Source organism: Peromyscus californicus, unplaced genomic scaffold, assembly GCF_007827085.1.
Source record: "Peromyscus californicus insignis strain IS unplaced genomic scaffold, ASM782708v3 Scaffold_11__1_contigs__length_118956290, whole genome shotgun sequence".
Lineage (NCBI taxonomy): Eukaryota > Metazoa > Chordata > Mammalia > Rodentia > Cricetidae > Peromyscus > Peromyscus californicus.
Genome location: NW_026294402.1, coordinates 35,932,594 through 35,958,423, shown reverse-complemented (window position 1 = coordinate 35,958,423; position 25,830 = coordinate 35,932,594). Strand labels below are relative to the sequence as shown.

Genomic DNA, 25,830 nt, shown 5'->3' with positions numbered 1-25,830 from the left:
GGGAAACAGAACACAGAGCTGTGCAGGGAAGGGCTGGGAAGAAGCTTAGGGAGACACAGGATAGCAAAGCAAGGAAACATGACCACCACAGTTCTGGGATCTGGACCTGGCCGCCAACTCAGATGGTTTTATTGTGCTCCCTTGGAGTTCCTCTCCTTTCCTACACATACACTTCCGCCTTTTAATTTGACATACTCTCTGTGTCTCTACAGGTGGGGTAGAGTGTGAAGTGGGGAAGAACAGCCTGAGTCCCGAGGAATAACCCAGGACTTGACCTCAGTTGGCTGGAATTATTTTGGAATGATTCCAGATTCTAAAAGGGCTTTGGTGAGATTCATCGTGGAGGGCCCCATGACTTTGCCAGAAAAGGCTCTTTATCTTTCTCTTCCCTTGCACCTGGGTCTCCCTTTTGAAGAAGTAAATCTGAGGGGAAACAGTTCCAAAGATTTTGTTTCTATAAAGAATTAAAGAAGTGGCCTGATCCTTACAGCATCTATCGACAGGAGGGTTGTATCATGAGATTCTAGTCAGTCATGACTGGAAAGATTGTTTAACTAATAAAGTAACTGCCAGTTAAGCATGAGGACCTGAGTTCAGATCCTCCACACCCGTGTGGAAAAGCCAGGTGCATTGGTGCATGTCTGTAATCCTAGCACTGAGGAGGTAGAGACAAGAAGATCCATGGGGCTCTCTGGCCTCCCAGCCTAGCCAAATCAGCGTCTACCAGGTTCACTGAGAGACTCTCCCTCCAAAAAGGGATGCACACACCAACAATGGCATGTGCACTTCATATACATGCACATGAGTGCACGAGTAGACGTACACGTGTGTGTGTGCGCAAGCGCGCGCGAGTGCATGTGCGCGTGCGGGGTGGGGGGGGGGAGAGAGAGAGAGAGAGAGAGAGAGAGAGAGAGAGAGAGAGAGAACAAGAAATAAGAAACAAGAGTGTTGCCCTAACCCTGTAGTCCTAGCAGTCCTGGTGGAAGCTGGAAGGTTGAAAGTTAGGGAGCTCAGTGTCCTCCTGGATCATACACATAGTAAGTTCATGACTAGCCTATTTTACATGAAACCCTGTCTCAACAAAACAAAACAAGGGAGACTAGGAAGTAAGAGTGGGGTTCAGAAGGGGAATAGCAAAAAGAGGAAAGGAGAAACAGAAAGGCAGAAAGAAGAGTGGGGCATAGGTACATGTTGATGAGAGCCTCTGCCTTAAAGGGAAAGCTCCAGCGTGGAGTGGAGCTCCACTCGGTGGCTTGCATGACTTCTAACTTGATTAGTATCTTGAACTCTATCAGTTTACCTAATAAAAACCTGAAAGTCATCTTCCAAGCTGTTTCCACGAGGAAAAGCCCTTTAAATTCCTTTCTTCTCTTACATGGTCTAGAACTATGCACTTAGGACACACGTGACTGCTACTGGGAAATACCCTGAGGCATGCCTTATATATGCATGTATATGACTACAGGTGCATGTGTACCCCTGGGTAATTTTCTCTGTAAATTTCTGAACCCGCAGATGGTCACACCATGCAAACATCAATGAGTGTACCAGATGAAAATGACTGGAACTCCCCAGGGAAAATGCCTTTACAGTATTCTAACTTGCCCAACAGTACTACATGAAGATGGAAGGGGGGAAGGAAGGTAGGAGAAAATCTCCCAGTCATGGGGTGAGCACCAACCATGTGGAACGGAGTGGGCCAGGAACCCTTTTATATTTAATCTTACAATTCGTTTAGTTTAATCCCTGCTTTTAGAATAGTGTTTCAACACACTGAGACAATCCCTTCTGGTAAAGTGTCTTAGAGAGAGGCCATTTCTATTTGAAAAGCCAGCTGTGAGGAGCTGGAAGGCACACAGCTGCAGACAGCTGGGGGGCTGGTACTGAAACAGGATCTTGGGAGAAGTGAACTTCAGTTTGCTGGCCCCAAGGCTGTCTGTGAGGAGATGTGTCAGCACAGAGACTCGGCTCCTATGCTTGCTTGGCCAGGGCTTCCTTCTTCTCAGACACTGGATGGAACTCAACCGAGAGGCACCAGAACACTTAAGGATCAGAACGGGATAACTAACCCCTTTTTATAAGTCACACACAGACACAGACACACAGACACTCACACAGATACACACACACACACACACACACACATACAGATACGCACACAGAAAGAGACAGATACACAGCAGACATTCACACAGACACACTGACTCCCCCCACCCACACACACATATACACACATCCCCTTAACTCCCTTTGATTCGGAGAGTAGATTCTCTCACAACCTAGCAGTTGCCACTTAGGAACTCCAGCAGGAAAAGATTAAAATGCATTAAGGCCAAAGCAGTTTGCAAGAGAGCATTTGACAGAGCTAAAGGTAGCCCTGTCACAATGGATAGTCAAGCATCCCTAAATTGCATTTACATGTTCACTAGAGAAAACCAGGGTCCTTTTGAAAACATGATTGTCCCTCTCGGGAATCCCCTCATCATTACTCTAAAAGATAGCATAACACAAATAATGCTTCTCAGTGTGACGCTCTCAGCCTTTGCTTTGGACTCCTATTGTCACTGGGAGAGTGTGGGGGTATTGTGTTCCCCAAAATATTGTGCACACTAATAAACTTATCTGGGGTCAGAGAAGAGAACAGCCACAATATTAAACATAGAGGATAGGCAGTGGTAGCACACACCTTTAATCCTAGCATTCCAGAGGCAGAAATCCCAGGGAGTGATGGCAGAAAGCAGAAAGATATATAAGGTGTGAGGACCAGAAATTAGAATCATTTGGCTGGTAAGCTTTCAGGCTTTTGAGCAACAGTTCAGCTGAGATCCACTTGGACGAGGACTCAGAGGCTTCCAGTCTGAAGAAACAGGATCAGCTGAGGAACTGGTGAGGTGAGGTAGCTGAGCCTTGTTCTGCTTCTCTGATCTTCCAGCATTTACCCCAATAACTGGCCTCAGGTTTGATTTTATCAGTAAGACTCTTTAAGATTCGTGCTACAGGAGAGCTCCTTACTCTCCAGTCTGTACCTGGGGTGTGCAGTCTCCTCCTCTTGTCATTTGGGATGTGTCCTGAGAAGCCGCAACGCCTGTCATGCTCATCGTGCAAATGTGGCCGTGCTGGAGTCCACAAACGATGTCAGTTACAGGGTCAGGGGACTCAAGCTATAGACCAGAAATGCATGTGGGAGTCAGGGGCTTGAAGAAGCAGCAGGGAGTAAAACAGAAGGCTTGTAAGATGGGAGACACACAGAAGGGTTCTGACCGTAAGAGAAAGAGCAAGACTAAGAACACGTCTTCTTCATAGCTGACCACATGGCCAGCTCTGAGTGTCTTGCCTATCTTCTGTGGCAAGGGAAACAGCCTGCTGCCTAGGAAGCAGGGGTTGCTAATGCTTCCCATTTGTGTGATATGTGCAGTTTGTAACCTTGCTGCATAAATATGAACTTTACAAAGTGTATCAGCCACTTACATTGTTGCTATGACAAAGTGCGACTTAAAGACTTGAAGTTCCAGAGGGTGTAGTCCATCGTGGTAGGGACTTGCTTGTTCTGTGGCAGTAGAAAAATGCAATGCTGTCCACATGGTGTGAATCAGGAAGAAACACACACACACACACACACACACACACACACACACACACACCAGTCTGGAACCAAAGGTAGGTATAATGTTCAAAGGCCAGCCAGTAGTGATCTGCTTCTACAGCCAAGCCCCACGCAAAGAGAAATTTAAAATTTTCTATTATATGTATTTGTTTATTTTTGAGTGTGTGTGTGTGTGTGTGTGTGTGTGTGTGTGTGTGTGTGTGTGTAAATGGAGGTCAGGGGATAACTTGCAGGAACCAGCTCGATCTACAATGAGATCCAGGGATTGAACTCAGGTCTTCAAGCTAGGTGGCCAGCTCAATCTGCTGGCCTTTCCTGTTTATGGTGACCACATACTGGTGGTGTTATTTGTTCTGATCTTCTAAACTGTTGGTTGGATCCTATTACAGGTTTTCTCATAGATGAGGCCATATTTAACCACATGGAATGTCTTGTCAGGGGGCAATGCTGGTAATGTTGTGCCAATTAAGTATTTGTTTAGGTGGGAGTTCAGGAGAAGGGTGTTGTAATTTCTATACAAAATGGTTCTGTGATTTATCAGGCATGGTGGCATGTACCAGTAATACCAACAATGAAGAAGCTGAGGCAGATGGATCTCATGTTCAAGGCCAACTTGGGCTCTACAGGATACCCTGTCTCAAGAAACAAACACATTGCTGGGAATACGTATGGCCATAAGAGTCTAAGTCTACATAATGCAGAGATAACCAGCACACCACATGTTTATTATGATAGCATTCATGACAGTTAGGCTGTGGAATCAGACTTGGTGTCTGCCACTCGATGAATATATAAAGGAGGTGTAGTACACATACGCAGTGGCATTTTATTCAGCCATAAAGAAGAACAAGTATTATCTTGTTTTTAGGAAAATAGATAGAATTGGAAATCATTATATTGAGTTAAGCAAGCCAGATTAAGAAAGACAAAAATCATGTTTTCTCTCATATGTGTATCCTAGAACACACACACACACACACACACACACACACACACACACACACACACCATGAAAGTGAAGTGGGGACTATTTAGGGAAAGGAAGGGAACTTTTGGTAGAAGAGTGGGGACAGGTATGGGGATGAATGTGATCCAAGTCTGTGATACACGTGAGTGAAAATGTCTGTAGACAATAGATACATACTAAGTAATAAAATAACAACACACCCCTAGACAAGCAAACTAGCTCTACAGGGTGCATTTGGGTCTCCTAAGCTGTACTGCTGACACCATCTTTCAGATGCTTTTGAAAAAGGAAGATGGACATGTTGAAAAGTGCCTAAGTGCTGTGGGAAGCAACCTATTGACAGTTACCACGACCTCCCCTGGATCTCTGTCTTTATTGGATTTTAAAATAAGCTTTTGCTTTTCAACAGGAGTGTTTAATTGTTACTCCAATGCTTGGGAGGGAGAGCCATGGACTGGGAGATGCTATAGTTCGAATGTGTCCTCCACAGGTCCTTGTGTTGGCAACATAATCATCAACCCATGTTAAGGGGCCCACTCAGGACATTTGGAAACAGATTGTTAAATACACAATTCTCAATCAATCTGAAGAGAGGTCTGTGGTATTGGGAGCAAGCCTTGGCTCACTAGGAGCAATGGATACATTTATGAATGTTGTCTTAATAACAACACTTGAGTGACAGAGATTAGGAAATTAGAAAGAGAGTTAAACCACATAAATCTGGACTTGATAAGAGCATTGATAGCGTTCTGGGATAGTGGTCAGTGTTTAGCAAGGACCCAACACTTGCTGGATGTCTGGAAACTGAGAAACGCGGTAGAGAGAGAACAGTACCTTCAAGCGGTGGCTGACTGTCTAGGCCCGATGTCACAATCAAAGAAGAATGAGGCAAAATTAATGCATCGTGCATGATGAGCTCATCTATACACCTGATGGGTCAATCAATGTATCTCCAAAGAACCTGGACTGTGGCTTTTTTGCCAGGTGAGAATTCTAGCTTTAGAATCCTAGGAGTTCCCTTGGATGGTTCAAAGTCAGGAAGGGGTTTGGGAAGAGTGAGTCAAGGGCTTACGAGAAGTCAGACTATAGTGGTTGTTCTGAGCTTGGGTTTATGCCTCACTAGGCAATGAAAGGGAGAGACTGGGCCACAGGAAGGGAATAGCTGATCTTACTATTTCAATTCATGTTCATGTTTAGGCACTTGGGTGTGGGTGAAGGGAGGAATCTGCTGGGATACAGACAGACTAAATGCCCTTGACTGCAGGAATGAGCAGGGCTGAGTCCACAGGAATCATTAGGACAGCTGCAGGTATGATGGACATGGAGGTGCCCAACAACCAGCTTTTTTGGAGCGATGAACACTTTGCCTGTTACTGAACCAGGTGATTTCTAAATTTCACCCACCCCCCCAAAATAAAAACTCTGTTTTCAGCCACTGCAACGCTATGGATGGGCTGTTAGTTATCATCAACTGTTGTTCCGTTCTGAGTTCAATTGAAAAGGTCCATTTGCCAGACTCATAGTTTGTGCAAGCTGTGGCCCAGAGCTCCAACAAATCGTGATGCCAACAGGAAGAATTCTGGGATTGCATTCTAGTTATTATCTGCCAAGCAGGCTGTCTTTACAAATCATTTCACTTCCTTTGGCCTTCGATTTGTTTCATTTCAATGAAAACAAGCAAACAAATAAACCATAGATTGGTGGGGTGACACGGGTCTCATGTCCAAGCCTGAACCATTCTAGTGGTTTGAAGAAGAATGCCCTCCCATGGGTTAATATATCTAAATACTTGGTCTCCAGTTGGAACTGCTTGGGAAGAATTAGGAGGTGTGATCTTGTTGGAAGAGGGGTGTCCCTCGGACAGCTTTCAGGTTTCCAAAGCCCACACCATTCCCAGTTAGTTCTCTCTGTCTCCTCCTGCTGTGGTTCAGATGTAAGCTCTCAGTTAGGGTTTTAGCTTAGGCTTGCCTGCACCCATGCTTCCCACCCTAGTGGTCATATGATCTAACCTTCTGAAACCTGAGTCCCAAATTAAACACTTTCTTTTATAAGTTGCCTTGGTCATGGTGTTTTATCACAGCAATAGAAAAATAACTAAGACATCCATGTAGGGAGTTCTAGGCCAGCCTGGGCTCTAGAGTAAGACTTTGCCTCAAAACCCCTTTCCCCAAATAACTTCATTATGGAATATCCCACCAGGCAATATGCACATACATGTACTTACATATGTGATTAACACATCTACTGCTCAACTCATCCCCCCACATGAAAATACTCTCAGTGCCTTGGATGATTATGTGTGTTGACTTTTTATCAACTTCTTCGAACACTGTATACTTTCTTATCCCATACACAAAACTCTCTTTTTTTTAAATAAATTTTTTATAAATTTATAAAATAACCTTTTAAAACAACTTTTCATCTCCTTTAAAGAAAATCTGTGTGCATTCCTCAGTAGTCCATTGATAAATTCTGTATGCTTAATTTTTTGTGGGTCATCTTAACTCTGCATGGAGCTAAGGTTTCCATATGTATAAGTCCAAGTGTGAATTTGTTGGTTTGTTATTTGCTTCTGAGCAACAGGAACTGATCTTGAGCTTACAAAGACACTTGCCAGAAGGATCAAGTGCCATGCTCAGACTCAGGAGGCAGTCAACAAGCAGACCTCAGGAGGGGCAGGCTTAGGACAGTGGCTAATACCAGAATTGGCGAGTTTTTCCAGCAATGCAGCCACCAACTCACAGCTCCAGCTGTACTCTGTTCCTTTATTAATTATTCAAGATGCAACATTACCAGAAATAATCTAATTGGCTCCATCTGGCCACATGTTCCTCATTGTCTTCAGACTAATGGTGTCCTGTGATTGGCAGCCTCTCAGAGGTACATGAAGATGGAGTAAGATATTTTTCTGAAGGAAGTAGGCCTGGGTTTGCCTTCTCCTCCCTGAGTTAGTAAGGTTAAGAAATCCTTAATACCGCATTGGGAAAGTCCTTCTTAAAGAACTGGCTGAAGTATTGCCCATGTTCATTCATTTGCTATGTGAACAAAACCTTTTTCAAAATGCTTACACAGCATTAGGTACCATGTTAAATGCCAAGAATACAAAGATGAACAAAACACACCTGATTGCAAGTCTGAAGAAAGAACAGTAAGTAGGCCTGGAGTCCTGTACTCAACTGTCTCTTTAGTCTTTGCTACATCATGAGGACTCAGGAGTCATTATGGTCACTTTACAGAGGAAGCCCAGGGGTTAAATTTTCTACCCAGGTGTCTCAGTTAGAGTTTCTATTGCTGTGAAGAGGCACCACGAACACATCAACTCTTATAAAGGAAAACACTTAATTGGTGCTGGCTTACAGTTTAGAGGTTTAGTCCATTGTCATCGTGACAGGAAGCATGGTGGCACTCAAGGTAGACATGGTGCTGGAGAAGCCGCTGGGAGTTATACATCCAGATTGGCAAGCAGCAGGAAGAGAGAGTGCCACGCCAGATCAGCTTGAGTATCTGAGACCTCAAAGCCCACCCCCAGTGATACACTTCCTTCAACAAAGCCACACCTACTCCAACAAGGCCACAACTCCCTATGGGCCAAGCAGTCAAACACACAAGTCTATGGGGGCATTCCTATTCACACCACCACATCAAGTAAGGAGAAGCCTGGAGGGGAAGCCCAGGGTCCCAGCTCCAGGGCAAGTGACCTTACTACTATTGAGATGAATTTTAGTAGAGTCAGATACACTGGTAGATGTTAGAGCTAGAAATGTGGACATTTGAATGCTAACGAGACATTTATCAGGAGGCACCATGGTAGCAAGCAGATCGTCCCAGGCTTAGAAATGCATAAGGGATGTGTTGGGAAGCAGCTTTGGGTGCAGGTACTCAGAAGTAAGGACCACATGGGGCCCGCTTTTCCCTCTTCGCCCTTTTTCTGAGTTAATTTCTTGCAGTTTAATATCAATGCATAGAAAACTTCTGTTTCAAATTTTCATGTTTATCTTTTCACTGGGTAATAATTCCATTCAAGAAAAACCATTCTGGGTGGTAACGAGGGTTCAGGATTTATTTACTTAAGATGTGGGCAGAGCCCTAATCAGAACCTCTATCATCATCTAAGCTGGCATTTCCCCCAATGTGCTTTGTGAAAACTCTTGCCTAAGGCTTTCAGATTTGGTTTGCTGGTTGCAATAATATACTTGGCCAATTGCTGAGGCTTTGTGTGCATCTGTTGTGTGTTTAATGTGGAACCTCATGGAAGATTTGGAGACTCAGGTCACAAAGGCAGCTTGAGAGCTGCATCCTGTCAGATTCATGATAGAACTCCACCGCTTTGTGTGAGCATTTTCAACACAGTGTTAAGCCTTCCTTACCTTAGTCATCACTTTCAGCTCTGGTTTCTGAAGACTTCAGGTGTCATTACGGGACTGTGAAGTTGTGCTCTCTGGAGAAAAACTAGATGTGATGTGCACTGATATAGTCAAAACAAAATAGGTTGGTTTCTACACAGGCTACATAAGAGAAACCAGGAAACACTGAAATCAAGTCTGAAGGCTGAACATTTAGGAAAGGTTAATTTGTAGGAAGCATTGGATGGGACCGAGGGACATAATTCTGAATGGGGAAGCAGACTAGTATATTTGCATAATTTACATCCTTATTTCAACTTCCACAATTAATTGTGAAAGTTTGCTTTAAGCATTTATCACTCCAGGGTAACATTTTTAGAAGAAAGGATGTATATCAGAAGGGCTCGGTCACACCTTAGAAAGACCTGGTAAATGCTTAGTGGTTCCCACTTTTGTCTTAGAAGACAAGGATCTCTCTCTCTCTCTCTCTCTCTCTCTCTCTCTCTCTCTCTCTCTCTCTCTCTCTCGCTCTCTCTCTCGCTCTCTCTCTCTCTCTCTCTCTCTCTCTCTCTCTCACTCACTCACTCTCACTCTCTCTCTGGCTCTCCCCTTCTCTCCCTCTCTCTCTTCCTCTCTCTCTCCCTTTGGACAGACTCACTGAAGTAATTAACAGGAAAGGCTGGAGCTAAAACTCTGACTTTTATGATGTTGTACTTACTGAGTTTCACTAGAGAGCCAAGCAACCCACATCATGCTCTTCCTCATTATGGAAACCCCTTTGCAGAACACAGAATTTCAAATGGAAATTTAAGGGGCAGAATATTTCCATTTTCATAAGGAGCTTGTGACACTGGAAATTACTTCTCTGGAGGCTCCTGAGCAAAGTTGTATATTTTAAACAATGCCTACAACCCATGCTCCTGACTCTTTGTTGAACAGGTTTCTTGTCTTCACAACAACAACTAAAATAGAGGAGAACAGAAAAACTCCGCCATCCTTAGGATCTCTATTAACCAGGCAGGGCACTGACCTTCAACTGGTCCCCCTTTCTTTCTGTGGCCTCCACCAGTTGCATGTTCTTAATATTGCAGCATAAATGAGTCTAATTAGGAACATACATCTCGGACTGAAGAAAATCATTTACTGCTCTCCATGAACACTAAATTTAAAAGAAATAGAACAACCCAGAGGAGAGTCATATTCTCCCCCCCCACTTCTCTCTCTCCCACCCCTCTCTCTCTCTTCCTCCCTCCCTCCCTCCCTCCCTGCCTCCCTCCCTCCCTTCTTTAGTTCCCTCCTTCCCTCTCATTATTCTCCACTTTCTGACCACAATAATTGTTCTGACTCAGTATTTCAGTATCCCTAACTGACATCTTGCCTGTCAGGTTTTCATCTCAACTATTCTTCTTACGTATTTTTTCCTGTGCCTTACAGATAATATGAAGCAGATACTCTCTGAAATTTATTTCTAGTTTGTGTAGTAAATTATTTCCAGAAGTTAGCTCCTTTCTTTTGTTCTGAAAGAATTTTTGCCTCCTGACTTATGTTGATCCACCCTTCCACTACCTACCCATCTGCCTGCCCTATCTATCAATCTATACATCCATACAGTCTCTAATCCATTCATCCACCACCCGTCTACCCACCCACCCATCCATCTGTCCACCCACCCACCAAACCACCTACCCACTCACCTACCTATCCATCCATCGACCCATCCCTTGATGCATCCACCCACCCATTCATAAAAATGGCTTATCAAGACCAGATACATGCAAAAAAATGTTTGCTAATGCATAGGGAGCATAATTTACCCCTTCCGTTCATACTGGAATCTGGAAAGATTTGTTTAATTTTAAACAGAATACATATGATGTACGCCTTTAAAAAATGTGGAGCTGATGAGATGGGTCAGTGGGTAAGGACACTTGCTGCTAAGGCTGATGACCTGAGTTCAGTTCCCTAAACTCACATGGTGGAAGGGAAGAATTGATGCCTGCAAGCTGTCCTCTTACCTCCACTTGTATACACACACACACACACACACACACACACACACACACACACACACACACGAGAGAGAGAGAGAGAGAGAGAGAGAGAGAGAGAGAGAGAGAGAGAGAGAGGGAGGGAGAGAGAGAGAGAGAGAGAGAGAGAGAGAGAGAGAGAGAGAGAGAGAGAGAGAGATTATAAGTACTGTGGATGTCATCTGTTTCTAATGGCATACTCATCTTGAGGAAGTATTTAAAAATTGTTTTCTCTTCCTTTTTAGAAGATTGACCTATCCATTAGGAAAGTCAGGAACCTATTCAGAATTATTCACAATACACAATCAGAGGGCAGAAAAGATGAATACTTAAAAGGCTATGCATGCTTAGGGGATGATCCAATTGAGCAAAGAAAATTTATCAAAGAAATAATCTAGGCTTTAAAAACAGGTTATGTTTGAAAAATTGAAGAGAAGGATGAAGGTTGATACCATAGAGGATTAGCTACTTTTGCCATGGTTCCTGGGTGCTCTGTATGTATATTAACTCATCAAATCCCTATAGAAACCTATTGTGAAGTCCTATTAATATATTATTCTGTAGATAAATAACATGCGGAACAGCAAAGTTAAGTGGAAATATAATTGGTAACTGCCACAGTCAAAATTTGAACATGCCCAATGGCTACAGGGCAAGTGCTCTCAACTATTATGTGGTTGGACTCTGCCTACTAGAGGTGGGAGGAACAGAAAGGCTGGGTGGGAAAGGTATGGGAAAGAATCAGCCATGGATGCGTGAGGGACAGAGGACTAACATTCTTCATTTCACTGAAGTCATGAATTTATTCAAAGGTAAATAAAATTTCTCTTCTATTTGCCTGCTTTAGCAATGGATATTTGATTATTATTTTTCATGAATTCTGCCCGAGGGAACTACAGCAATGGGTTAAACTTTTTCCTTTGGGCTAAGTTTCTCCCCCCAGTAAAAACAATATTAATACAGAGTTCAGATCCTGTGATTTATTGCCTGTTTGAAAATTCTTTTCGTCACTGTATATTTTACCAGTAAATATTTAATCTTTGGCACCAAATGCCACCCTGTGTATTAACTGTGGACTTCATATTTTATATTAAGCTAAATTCTAAAATATTCTATGAAGAGAAAGACTTTTCATATCAATAGTCCACTGACAGACTGTGCCAAAAGCAATCCAAAATAATACCTCTTGGTCATGGTACCCTTTCGACAAGCATGCTTGACAATTGTAAAAGCGAACTTCCCCTCTCTGTCTTGTCTGTATTCGATTACACTTGCCGCACAATCCCAAATTCTTATCCTAAACAGTTGCCTGGTGCCCAAAGACATGACCAAGGGTAAATAGCCTGGCTGGAGGCTTCGAGCTTTTGCATGGGTGGCCTCATCCAACGGATGGTTTTCTTTTCCTGTCTTTGAGGCTGTGGTTTCAAAAACTTAAAACCACCAGACCCAGAAAAGATAAATCTCTCTCAGTTTGCTTCAGAAAATCTAAACCCAATAAAATCCACGTTGGTGGTTTCTGGAGAGTACTACTCATCTGTCTCTCAGGACCAGGCCTTCGGGCTCTCCCTCGTTCTCCCAGTGCTGGAGTTTCACTCTGTTTTGTGACCCTAAAGCATCACTGCCTGCTTCCTCTCCTCTCTGCTCTTGTAGCACACTCTAAAAACATTCCATACCTTCCTCGTCTTCTCATGCCATCCACTTTGGGGGAAAGGCCTTCCCTTCCCATGCTCGCCTTAGTCATCTGAAACACATCCAGTTTCAAAGTCTGACTCCAGTGAACTTCGTTTCAAAGCTTAGTATAGAAAATTCATCTTTCGTGAAGCCTTCCCTGAGTCCGGGAATACGTGATCCCATACAATATCCTTAACTGTCATCACCAATAATTAGTTACTAGCTAAGCTTCCGATTTCAGTTACTCTTATTTTCCTATAATTTAGTAGAAAGATTACATTGAAGATTTCAAGGAAATCTTTTGGAGAAAAGTTAAAGGAATAAAGAAACTCAAAATGAAGTAAAAATGAGAAATAACTATAAAGAAAGACAACTGTTTCTGACTCAGTCATACTTTAGTTCTGGGTTCTAGTTTCCTTTCTGTTTCTGTGACAAATACCACGCTCAGTGAAACTTAGGGCAGACAGGGTTTCTTTCAGTTTGCAGCTTACAGTCCATCATCAAGAGTGGTTGGGGCAGAAACTCAAACAGGAACTTATAGCAGAAACCATGGATGGATGCTGCTTCCTGAATCCTTGGGAGGCTCATGCTTAGATAATTTCCTCATAGCCCAAGACCACCTGCCCAGGGGATGGTGTGACATTAATTAACAATCAAGATGATCCCCCACAGGCATGTCCACAGGCCAATCTGGCTGAGCAATCCCTCAACTGAAACTTCCTTCTTGGATGACTAGGCTATGTCAAGTTGATAGTTAAAGCTAACTAGGACATACACGCTTTAGAAATGATGCATTTCTCTATACAAACACTTGTAGAAAAGTTCAAAGAACCTTCACTTATAATGTTCAAAAAAAGAGAAACCATTGCTCAAAAAAGGGAAAGGAAGGGCCTATGAAAAGAAGACCCTTGGTGATATATATATGTACAGTGTATACAGATTGGCAAACAAAGTGAATGAGTAAAAGAAAAAAATCCTAGAGGAAGCTATGCAAGTCTGTTTGTATAGCGGTCCTATACAGTGCTGATACCATGACTAGTACATCAGCAGTTTCCTGCTAGGATGTAAGAGGCCTGAGAAAGCAATAGAAAGCTTAGACGATCACTTTGGTGGTGATCAACATGTTCATTATTTTGATTATGTTAATGATTTCAAGGTTATATGCATATATCAAATGCCATCCAATTATAAACTTTGCACACATTCCATGTCAGTGACACCTCAATTTAAAAAACAAAACAGTAACAACAACAACAAAAAAGAAAATGAACAAAAACATTTTGAAGAAAGCGTTAACAGAGAATGGTGTATGTATGTGCGTGGCAACATGTGAGAGCACGCTGCAAACTGTAAAATATGCTAAAGAATTGTCACTGGTTACTTCTGTTATATTCCTTACTTTTCTTTCTGTGACTTACTTTGCTGTGACAGACTGACGAGAAGCAGCTTAAGGGAATGAAGTTTTACTTTGGCTTACAGTTTGCGGGGCTACAATCCATCACGGCAGGAAAGATGCTGCACGGGAAAGCACAGTGGCCGGAAGTGAAGCTGCTGGCTGTGCCGCGTGGGCAGTTGGAGACACTGAACAGGAAGTGGAGCGGGGCTATTACACCCCAAGTCTTGCCTTTATCGACCTGTTTCCTTCAGCAAGGATCCACCTCCTACAGGTTCCACAACCTTCCCAAAAAGAGCCAAAAGTCACAGACCAAGTGTTCAGACACATGACTCTATGGGGGACATTTCATATTCAAACTCTAGTAGGGCCATCACTGTGTAGAGGAGACTTGGGACATAGGTATACTCAGCTGATGTGATGGATTAATGGAAATTCTTAATTTCCATGTGACATATGCTAACCAATGCCCTCAGCCTAGCTAGGACTCAAACTACTAGAGCACTTTCCAGTCAACTTGTACAAGTGTGCTCAGAAAAAAAGAAGCGGTTTGCTTATCAAAAATCACTGAAGATGATTCCTGAAGCATTTGGTTCCCACTGTACCTGGATCCCAAACTGTAAAGTTGAATTTGACTGTACATAAAGCAGTGGGATATGAATACAAAAAGATACTTTTCAATTTAATTGGAAACGAAGTTGAAGTCTTTTTGGAAGGAGCCAATAAGGATAGCATTATTTTCAAGGTTTGTCTTTAAATACTGCTCTGGATTTTATAATAGAGTCTGAAAATTTTTATTAAAAAATGTAAAACTCTGGAAGGCGGAACTTTGCTTTCTTAATAAATGACATTAAGGTTTGGATTCACTTTGAGGAACAAAAACTGGAGATGGTGCATAAAGTTTAGAACTCTATTATTTAGGAAGGAAAGACTAGGTAACACTCAGGTCAGATGATTCAAACTAAAAGAAGAAAATTTGAACTTATTATTATAGGATGGCTAAAAAATTTCTCTCTATTTGCTTTCAGTTAAAATTAAAATTAATATTTCTTTTTGGAAGTCTTCATTGACACATCTTCACCTTTAGTGACTATTTGTGAACTATAAAATGGTGAGTTTCTATGACAACATGTTCTGGTTAGCTATCCATCTTGCATCAGGCTTGATGGTAATGAGGTTAGCACCGTTTGATTAACTTCTGGCCCATGACTCCTTAGGTCCAGGAATATTTGGGCCCGGGTTAGACAGAACATCAAACTCAGTAACTTAAGATCTAAGAACAAAAGCAACAACCCTTTCCCTGGTAAAAACAGCCCTCTTTATGTTCTGACACTGTAGAACTCCTCAGACAAGGTCTAGATCAAAATTAATAGGACCCCTGTCAGCCAGGGAGGTGCTGATTCCTAAGAGCCCAGGTGTCAAGACCAATCAGTGAGATGTTGACCCAGGATGATTGAAGGCTCTGATACTGCAGGCACTCTATGAATCATATTTGAAGAGGGAATCAAAAGGTCATATCCAGGGACGTTTGTACAAAGTGTTGGGTCTAATGACTGAATAGGGTTGTAAGTGGAAAGATGAGTCAAAGGCACAAACCCACATGATTGGAAGCAGGAGATGCTTCGTGAGATTAGTCAGGGCGAAGGTTACGATCAGATCAAGGCAGGGGTTTTATAGACCTAATTTTTCCTTTGGGCAATTTTAGCTTATAAATTAGATAAGTTAGAGAGAAACTATGGGAAGTTTAAAATTCTCTCTTTCTCCATCCCATCCCCCATCTGTGTGTGTGTGTGTGTGTGTGTGTGTGTGTGTGTGTGTGTGTGTGTGTGTGTGTGTGTGGTGTTTGTGTGTGGTGTGTGGTGTGTGTGTGTGTGTGTGGTGTTTGTGTGTGGTGTGTGGTGTGTGTGTGTGTGTGTGTGTGTGTGTGTGTGTGTGTGTGTGTGTGGTGTGTGTGTGTGGTGTGGTGTGTGTGTGTGTGTGTGTGTGTGTGTGTGTGTGTTGTGTGGTGTGTGGTGTGTGTGTGTGTGTGTGTGTGTGTGTGTGTGTGTGTGTTTTCTATACGAAGGTCAGTCATTAGTGAACTACATATTTGGGAGACAGTAAATTGAACTAGTTGGCGTTTTCTCTATCACTGTCCCCTGTGCTGTGTCCAACTCACTTTTCAGTTTACAACCCAGATCATGGCTCTCAATGATATCTTGGCTTGATTCTAGAATGTCTAGTTAATTCTCCTAGTTGCCTAAGTGCTTTCCTATGAAAACTTCTGCCCTGTGTTATTGTGCAAACGGCTCTTTTCTCTCCACTGGTGTCATGCTTCACCAGTTAGAGTGAGGATGGTTGTAGGCTTGGCTTTCGAGTAACTTCTAGATTGTGTCAGATATTGGGACAGCAGGAAAGGGGAAGGGGAAAAGAAAGAGGAATTTTCTCCCGTGACCAGCAGCATGCAGTCCCATCTTTAGCAGCCATGATTCTTGTTTTTGCTCCTCGTGAACAACAAGTTTATAAACAGTCTCAAACATGCCTGGTCAATGAAGACCTCTCCCGAGAACAGCTTCTGTAGTTTCTGTATGGCATCTTATAGGATTTGGCTGTATCTTTCTGCTGGTTCCTAGGAGGAAACAGCATTACTTTGCTTCCTCTGCATGTCTGTCTGGTCCTGCTATATCAGTCTCAGGGAGAAGGGAGCTTTTAGACTCAAGGCGTGTTTGTTACGGAATGAGATCAGCTTCCGCACTGTCCTGACATCCTCAAACCAGACAAAGTAATTCTCAGGTACTGAGCAAGGATGTTTCCTAAGATGAGGCCAGAAATAGCTCTCTCTAGAAGCCCTTCTTTTCCCACACTGACAAGACTGAGTGGGACACACGTTTGAGTTTAGATGGTCCTTTGAGACATAACCCCTAGGGGTACTAAGCAATTCGCTAATAATTCTCTGATGTATTGGCTGGTTGCTTGGTTCTTTTATTTCTGTTTAGTCAAGTCTGAGCTAGCAAACAAAACCAGACTTGATTTTTGTTAACAGTGATTGAATTGATTTTGCCCCCCATTGGCATAAGTGAGTTAAACAGTTTTTTAGTTACACATAATTTGGGGGTTTCAGATTATCCAAGAATCTGGAGAATCTGACCTATGCATACTTCAAGTGAATACCATCTAAGAATAAACAAGTATAAGTTTTTGTGCACAAGCCAATTTCCCCTGTGTTTTTAAAGACTCACTTGCACACGGATGCTTCCCTACTATATCAGAGCACTGCACAGTGACCAGAGTCATCATCTCAGAATTCGAGGTTTTCTAGGGAGACAAAGTCACTGTTCACAAATCTGTAACATTCATATGTAAGACTGGCTTCCAGCAAGTTGCATCAGCTCTCTGTCTCAGGCCCAAGATTTGCAAGGCTAGAGGACTGGGTAAGGTCATCTCTAAAGATTTAGCTCTGATATTTCTCAATTAAATGAAAAATAGGAAACTCTTTCTCCCTGATCACATCCTACCGTATTAAGGACATTCTTTATCCTTTCAAATGCAGACTGAAGTGTCTTTATAAAGAGAGGCAAAGTCAGACTCCCTGGGCCTCTCTACCTCAGGGCAAGAGATCAAACCCATGTGCTAGTGTGCCTAGAAACATGAGAGCAGAGGAGAATTAGACAAGGATGCATAGAGCACTATGCTACCGATGACTAATCTATTGTGGATAAGTGGCGTGTGGCTTACTTCCCTTCTCTTTGCTCAACTGCCTTGTGCTCCCCACTGAAGGGTGCTGAAGAAGGAGCCAACAGATGGGCTGATACAAGAAGGTGGAGGAAGAAGAGACACAGCAACACATTCATTTCACAACCTGACGGACTGTGAGTACAAAGATTCAAGAAGTGACTGGGCCCCAGAGCCTGTTGAGAATGACAAGGTTCTGTGTGGAGGTTGAGGCGTGTCTGTGTGCAGGCGGATTGACAGCAGTCATGGAGACAGCATGACCAATGGAGCACCGGCCTTCCTTTCATGGCTGGAGGATCTGTTACAGACATGGATGGCAGAATTTCCTTTCACTTCTTATGGTTTCTAGTTAAGGATCCAACTGTGTGAGCATTTGGTGCGAGCTGATTTCTGGCTGGAGCCTGTCCAGCTCTGTTGGGGGCTGGGAGGTGCTGGTTGTAGTGAAGAACTCACTTAGCTCTGAGTTAGAATTGTATGGTTATTGAACCATCTCCAGCACACGTGACCTTGAGAAAATAACATTTTTACCTTTACATCACAAAGTAGAAAACATGATAAAGAAGATAAAACAAGTATTAACAGAAGCCATTTTTGAAAGTGAATAAACCCCTCCTTTGAATATTAAGGGCCAGATCTAATTTCAGGTGGTATTTCTAACACCTCTAATTTTCATTTTTCTACCCAGCACCTCTTGGGGATGTCAATATGGTATCTTTAAGATTTGGGGCAATTTGTTGATACCTTTCCCCTTCTGTGTAATTATTTAACCGGTTCAGAAAGCCTTTAGTGTCTGCATAAATAGAGTGTTAGCTATTCACATCAAACAGGGTCGTTTGTTTATCAGTTGTAAGCCAACAACAAGTTCAGGTCACCTAACCTGTCAATCGTGATGTCTATTCAAAAGCCAGATAGCTTCTTTTCCTATTGCTGTCATAAAATACCCTGATGAAGATGTCTTACAGAAGAGTTTATTTTGTCTCACAATTCAAAGTCCAGTCCATCATGGAGGACTTGAAGATATAGTCTATCATGGAGGACTTGAAGGTACAATCCATCATGGAGGACTTGAAGGTACAGTCCATCATGGAGGACTTGAAGGTACAGTCCACCATGGAGGACTTGAAGGTCCAGTCCATCATGGCAGGAAAGTTAAGGCAGAAGGAGCTTGAAGCAGCTCATCATGTCACACCCACAATGGTAGTAAAGCAGACGGTCATGAGTGCAGGGCTCAATTCACTTTCTCCTTTCTATACAGTTCAGGATTCTAGCACAGGGAATGATGCTACCCTCAGTGGGTGAATCTCCCCACCTCTTTCAATGCAATCAAGGTAATCCCCCTTCTCCTAGATAATTCTAGATTCTGTCAAGTTGGTGACTAATGAAAACTAACACACAATGTGTTTTCTAATGGGGGAATTTGAAAACTATTCTTGTATTTTTTACTTTTAAGTTTGGTTTTTCCAGGCAGGGTTTCTCTTTGTATCCCTAGCCCTGACTGTCCTGGAACTCTCTCTGTAGACCAGGCTGGCCTGGAATGCACGAGATCTACCTGCCTCTGCCTCTCAAGTGCTGGGATTAAAGGCGTGTGCCACCACCGCCCAACTAAAAACTATTACTTTTTTACCTGCCAACAAAGTACCTGGTAGTACCACAAAGAATGAAAATAATGCTGTCAGGGTGACATCTCTCTGTAGGTTCCTGTCACATCCCCAAGAGTTAGAAGTTTATGCTTACTGAAGGCATGTAAAATAGAGAAGAACACTTTTATTAACAGAGAGCATCAATGCCCCTCATCAGGAAGACATCGTCTCTCCATCTCTCTCATGGCCAACTGTACAAATCAACACACTTTCTTAATAATCTCCAAATTTCAGCCATCATTAATAGAACTGTATGACTTACCAGGGAGATCACAGTAAAACACTCAGTAAGGTCCTGTGCCTTAAAGAGAATGTTCAGATGTGGCCCTAAGAACTGATGAGCTTCGCCGTGCATTTGCCTTCTTTAATTGTACTCTGGTTAGTAAGGGATTCTGGGTAATGTTACTGAAGAGTTAGGAGAGCAGACATTGAGGTCCTCCACAATGGCAAGTGAAATTGCAGAAACAATTGTAGCAAGTGCTGGATCCTGAGATTTAGATACAGAAACCCCATCTCACTGGTCCTTCCACACGAAGACTAAGGAATTGTCCTTCCGGTGGTGTGTGATGGTCAGGAAAACCTGTACTCTTAATTCACGCCACTGACTAGTGTGAAGCGGTCTGTGGGGATGGGATGCATCTCAGAGGAAAAGTACTATGACTTAAGTGAAGGCAGACAAGCAGGGTAAGAATTTTAAACACCACACTCAGTATTGAGTGGCCCAGTTCCGATCAGAGCCTGGTTTTCCAGGCCATGACTTCATCCGTGGTACTTGCTGACTTTCCACTCCACAGAGGCAGTTCAGAACACCGAATAGATTAATTGTTTTTAAATGTAGCATTTATTTTCTTAAAAGGCTGAAAGAGATGTGGCAAACAGTGGAGTGGTTAAATGCCGACGCTAATAAGCTGGGTTTGTGAGACTCTCTAAACAACTTCAAGTAAGATGTTAAATCTTTTAAACTCTAAGTTTCCCTTTCTGCAAAAAGGGGAAACTGAGGACTTTAGTAAGATCATGCACACAAAATGCCAAGCCCAATCTGACACACATTTTCTCTTTCAATATGTTATTTTGTGTGCATGCAACTGGTGATTCGGGACAGTTTAGTGCTCTGTGCATTTGTTCTAAGGTCCCAAGGGTTTATCATCTCGTAATTAAGTACCTCAAGTCATCACTCACTTTTCTTTTCTTTCTTTCTTTCTTTCTCCTTCCTTCCTTCCTTCCTTTTTTGATTTCTTCCTTCTTTCTTTTTTTGTATTGTTTAATTTTCTTTTTACTGGATGTCCAACCATCATCAACTTGTTCCCACAGAACACTCAAAAGGGGCTGAAACAGTATGAAGCCATTACAGGCAGAACAGCAGAGGAGTAGCGAGGACTGGTCCAGAGTGACTGGCTCATTTTGATCTTTGCCAGTCTGATCACTGTGTAGGAAGTAAGAGGGTGTCTCCACGTGATTCAGTGGGCAGAAACCTCATTGTTCTCATGTGGGCCAAGTTCTAGCTCTGTGTCTACAGGCACCATTGGAACTTTAAGGCATTTGAGCATTTGGCTGCAAGTCTTCCTTCTTGTCCAGGCCTTATTCTTAAGTCAGTCCTAGGAATATAGTATGTCTTGTTCCTCTGTATGTCTCTGGAGCTATTCTGACAGTCCATCACTAAATTCTGGCCTGCCATCTTGGAAGTTTCCCTTGCATTCCACTTCAGGCCCACATTTTTCATGCTATGGAAAGTTTTTAACTCACTTGCTCATGCCCTTTTTTTTTTTTTTTTTTTTTTTTTTGCTGTCCTGCTTTCAGCCATGGTGACACATGGTGATAAATCTTAACACAATTCCATTTCTCCCTTTTCGTGGGTTTTCTCTCCTTGGCAGGGTGGCAAAACACTTTCTTTGAAAACAACTCCTGGAACATCTCAGGCCTTGGTTCTGCACGGATCAGAGCAGCCAGTCATTTCCTTGTAGTCCTTGGTGGTTTGGGGGTTCTGGCATCACTGGGGATGATGGGATCTCGCTCAGCAATGCTTGCTATGAGGCATCGCACAAGCTACTTTCTCTTTCTCCCAACCAACAGCGAAAGAAGCCTGTATTCCTGTGACATTGCTATATTTGGAACAGAACCTTTTAGAAGAGAAGTGTCCCAACTGGGTTTACAGCCATGTTCCTTCTACATACTTTCATCAGCAAAGTCTTGAATTTCCCTTACTCTGCTGGGGTCTTGTGGCTCCTTTACACCAGAATGTCACATTCTCTGGTGTTTTCTTGATTCACCCTGAGTACTTAGAGCTGGTCTACCTTTTATTAAGCAGCTCTTCTGTGTCCAGCATCCTGATTATCTCTGGCCTGGCTCTTCATCCCTCCTGTGAATTCTTAGTAGGGTACCATGGTGTCTCAGAAGGAGCATTAAGAGGGTGGCTGTATAACTCTGTGACCTGGGACATGCTACACCGCTGCTTTGGGTCTTTGCTTTTTTTTTCTACTAAGCACATGGACTGGATCAAATTATGTTTAAGGGCCCTTCATACTGGGGAAGCCTGCTGTGAAGTGTGGGGGACTTTCAAAAGCCCTGGAATGCATTGCTCAGCGGAAAATTAGTTGAATCAGTTTGTGGTAGTCTGTGATAACAATTTTGATTTTCTGACCTAACAAGCTGATTTCTTTCTTCAACATTCTTGGTAATATCATTTTAAGATATATTGTACAAGTTTGCCAGTTTCATGTGTTGCCATTTCCAGCTCTTTCTGACTGATCAGCTCATCACCAGCCACTGAAGAAGAGCTTTGAAGCGGTCATTCATAGTCTGATTTCTCTTCATAGAAATATTTCACTTAAAAAAGTTGTCCATCCATTCATTCATTTCTTCACTAGTTGCTTGTATTAGACAATTAGACTCTCTGCAGCCTCTAGGAATTTATGCTCAAACTAACTTAATTTGATTGCTTATATACTGTTTAGAAAGGGCAATTGTGTCTGGACTTGCCAGTATTGTTTCATAAAGCAAGTGAAAACATCCAGAACTTATAAAGAGATGGATTTAATTGGGAAGTAAGTCTCTCAGGCTGGCTGCAGGTTCTGATGAAAATGTTTTAACTCAGCTCACTAGATTTAACATTAAGGCTTCACTTGGAAACATGGGCTTCACTTAAATCTCCATTGTTACACCTTAAGAAAGTAACTTTTTAGTATTTCTATCATGAAAGATGGGCTAACGAGGGTGTGATTCTCCTAGTAAGAAAAATAAGGTATGCACTCACTGTTCAGGTAGATTTTTCTTTGTCTTCTTTGTAAGGTACTCAGAAGGAAATAGACATGAAAATTCACACAGAAGGCAAAACCTCATGGTCTTCTGTCTTGGTCAGTGCTCCATTGCTGTGAAGAGACACCATGACCATGGTAACTTGTATTTTTTTTTAAAGCATTTAATTGTGGCTGGCTTACAGTTTCAGAGGGTTTGTCCATGACCATCATGGCAGAAGGCAGGCAGGACTCAAGCAGACATGGTGAAGTAGCTGAGAGTTGTACATCTGGATCCACAGACAGTAGGAATGAGAGCCACTAGGCCTGGCTTGGGCTTTTGAAACCCCAAAGCCCACCTCCAGTGACACACTTCCTCCAATAAGGCCACACTTCCTAATCCTTTAAAATAATGCCACTCCCTGATAGCTAAGCATTCAAATATATGAGCCTGTGGAGGTCATTCTCCTTCAAACCACCACATCATCTAAGGCTTTGGGTCTTACAACATGAGTGTAGCTGAATGTGGAGGGTGTGAAAAATTTGGCAATGGTGACAGGTTTCTGAGCATGAGAAATTAACTTAAAACCAATCACACAATGAATCTGAGGTGTTTTTATTGCAGCATTTGCCTGTACTCTGTCACATGACTTCACCGCAGACTTGGTTCTAAACACTTTGCACACAATGTCACGCTTGCACGTGACGTCACACCGCATAGCACCAACAAAGGCTGCCTGAAATACCTAGATCATATTTGAGACTATTGTATGTTAGAAATTGCAGAGATTTTGCTGCTCAAGAAACATTTTTTGGTCTTATGGAAACATAATCAATTAATTATTGCAAATAAAGACTTTAATATTTTCCTAGCATCATTCCTTAGCATGTATGTACCAAATTTGTGTATCTTTGAATTGTGCTGTTAGATTTTTTTTTTAAAGTTTGAGTTGTTTCCTTGAGTCTCATTAAAAAGTCATGAAATGAATTTTGACACGGGATTAGGATATTTTCCAGCAGTTTCTGAAAGAGCCCTATAATATTTCCATTTTATATCATATGTTTATGTGAAGCAGATTTTCAGTATTGATAATCATAAAGTCGAAATAACAATCAACTCTGAAAAACATTGAAGATGCTGAACATCCTGCAGCACTAAATATACAAGCATGATTTAATTGTTCATGTAAAAATAAAGAGGCACATTTATATCATTAGTACACTCATTTCCTTCCATCTTAAAACATGCAACAATTATGTGCATAACAAAGAACTGTTTTGAAACAAATTTCTTTATGGTTTGTTATCAGTAAACATTTGATCTGTAGACCTGTTTTATATACTTACATCCTCAGGGTCATGTGCATATTTTGCCCAGTGAAAGGTTGTTGAGCGGAACATGTCCGAGAAACCCTGATGTAAGGCCCTATGATACGATGGAGGGGGAGAAAAGCTGCTTAGGTCTGTCTGCAGTCCTGGACAATCAATGTTGGGGTTATTTAGACAGAATATGACCCACAAGTCTCCATGCATCACTTAATTCAGAAGATTTACTTCCTTCTTTGCAAAAAAGGGAAGATGTGAGGCTGGTAGACTATATGAAGTCATAGGATTGGACAGTCAGAAGCGGCATTTACAAGCCAACAGCACATGTTTGTTTTAAGGTGGGGTAACTTTGATTTAGAAGGAAAGAACTCAAACTAGAGACAAAAGAAGTAAGGTAACCTGTGAGACATCAGGTGAAAACGACCCCAGCCTCACAGAGCATCGAACTATAACCATAGGGTAAGTGCAGCCTTACGCCACATGGCTTTCCTTCTGTCCTACCCTGGCCCCATGTTCCCCTCATCATCTACTTGGGATGGCATTCCTGTAGTCATGCCACACACACTCACTGCTAACTTTGCTGGCTTCTGCCTCTGAGCCTCATCCCATCTCTTGTCTGCCGCTGGAATGTTCTCTTTGTTTCTAGTCTTGGCTGTACAGCTTACCAGTTCTATAGAAGCCCTACAGGAGACCCCTTCCAACAACCATTTTATGTGGAGTTATGGGAATCTTTCCTGGGTATTCATCTCATCCAGACTTTTAAATTCTTGGAGAGACAGAGCTATTACCCTTCCTTAACATACTTGGTCCTATTTGCCTGATTTTGGTGCAGTTATTTGGCAATATTTTTTTACAGAATAGCAGATGCCTAACCAGAGCAATTTAGTTTCAGCCAGATAATAATCCCAGGCTACCCAGGGCCTCACAATGCCCGCCTGTGGAAAGGAAAAGGCATTTTGGAGTGACATTTGATCCCTCCCATATACTCAAAACACAAAGGAGTCTAAGTGTGGACCAGTTTTAGGTTACTTACAGACAAGCTTTCCACTTCAGTGATTTCAGAAATTGGGTGGCTTGTTCTTTGTCTCATAAAGAATTCATTTTTAAGATGCTGATGGTCTCGGTGCTGGCTTGTGGCCAGCTTCAGGAAGTGTGGTTCACAAGCCATCAAGGCCCGCGCATACTCGGCATTCCTTCGGTAATGCAATTCTGAACCCAAATCGATTCCAGAAGTCTGATCTTCTGAGGGGCCAACACACCAGGCTTGTTGAACAGTCCCCTCCGGACGGACCTCCCTGCCCACCACCTCCACAGCCTGCAAGTGTTAAACAGCCAATCACAGAGCTAAGCGTGGCGTTTGGGGAGAGCGACATTACAGGGATCTGAACAAGTTGATGAGTGTGGCAGCTTATGTTTGAAGAATTTGTTTCATGTTTTGGATAAAGTCTGAGAATTTATCCTTCAAAATTCCTTAGATTTAGTAACATGCCAGTGCACCGTGTTAATGCGGTGAGTTTTCTTTCTTTTTCCCCACCTCCCCTTTTCTTTTCTTTCTCTCTCTCACTTTTTTTTTTAAGGTTAAAAGCCGCCTTCCCTTTTAAGTATAAGTAATCCATCCAAATCCCGCCTAAGGGAACAAAAGGGATGTTGGTGATTTTCTCTTTCACAAAATGCAGAGACTTCCTCTCTGTCCTCTCCAAGCAGCGGTCTAGGAACTGAAGGGAAATTACTCTCCTCTCCATTGAGGAGATTATGCAAAACGAGAAGGTAAAGCCAATTGCCACGATACAACTACAAATACCAGCTTAATTCCATGCCTGGCAGAGCCTTGTGCCTTTTCTTTCCAGATGTGGGTGCATATCCACATCTGTCTTTTTTTTTTTTTAAGTGAAAAAAAATCTATTAGCTGGTATGGTAT

General features: G+C 42.5%; 1 long non-coding RNA gene across 3 annotated transcripts in view; it reads right to left on the bottom strand.

Moving 5' to 3' along the window:
• The window catches only part of LOC128122105 (uncharacterized), a 39,913-nt gene extending 14,440 nt beyond the window's left edge, over window positions 1-25,473 (bottom strand). For 2 of the 3 annotated variants that reach the window (XR_008222335.1, XR_008222337.1), the window contains exons 1-2: window positions 24,946-25,473; window positions 19,619-22,721 (exon numbers count right to left, since the gene is read on the bottom strand). This is a non-coding gene — a long non-coding RNA (uncharacterized LOC128122105). The remainder of the gene's footprint in view (window positions 1-19,618; window positions 22,722-24,945) is intronic. The other variant, XR_008222338.1, reaches the window with a different exon arrangement.
• Window positions 25,474-25,830: the final 357 nt, after the last annotated feature.